This window comes from Nannospalax galili, unplaced genomic scaffold, assembly GCF_000622305.1.
Source record: "Nannospalax galili isolate Female #2095 unplaced genomic scaffold, S.galili_v1.0 scaffold598, whole genome shotgun sequence".
NCBI classification, from domain to species: Eukaryota; Metazoa; Chordata; class Mammalia; order Rodentia; family Spalacidae; genus Nannospalax; species Nannospalax galili.
Genome location: NW_008342423.1, coordinates 434,097 through 434,869, shown reverse-complemented (window position 1 = coordinate 434,869; position 773 = coordinate 434,097).

The window sequence follows — 773 nt, the reverse complement described above, 5'->3', positions numbered from 1 at the left end:
ATTATTACTCCTTTGATTTCCTTCTCTTGTCTTATTGCTCTTGCAAGAGTTTCAAGAACTATGTTAAAGAGAAGTGGAGATAGTGGGCAGCCTTGTCTGGTTCCTGATTTCAATGGGAATGCTTCCAGTTTTTTTCCATTTAGAATGATGTTGGCTGAGGATAGGAGTCTCATTCATTATCTTTTTAGGTGGAGTACCAAATTGAGGTTGCCAAGGAAAGGAGATCAGACCACAAGATTACGTCACAAGACACAAGAGTACATGGTTTTGCTGGGGTTAATTAAAAGTCATCACTCTAGATTATGTCCATCTATGTCATTCTTCCAGGATGCAACTACCACTAAAGTAAGGAGGAGCAGCATTCCATGCCACAAGGGCAAATGTAGTCAAATGGAGATGGCTCCACTAGTGGATCAGCTTCAGCTGTTCTTAGTGTTCATGGCAGGGCCATGCAACCACTCCTTCATCTTTGGTTCTGTTAGTCCCTGTGATATGGATTTCTTTGATGTAGTGGAGCCATTCCCAGCTCTTGGTGAGCTTAACTCAAGAGGTAGGGTGCTAGATCAGTAGCCACTCTGAGGCAGTGGCTTCTGAGTTTGTTGTCTCATACCCATGAAGAACAAGCTTCCTCTAGGCTGACTAGATTCACCAGATGGACAAGTAGTGGGGAATGGCTGGAGGTGCTGACAGCACAGCAGACAGTAGCAGGGATGTCAGAGTATAAGGGCTCTAGTGGGTGGAGGGAGGCTATGGGAGGGTGCCATCTGGGAAGT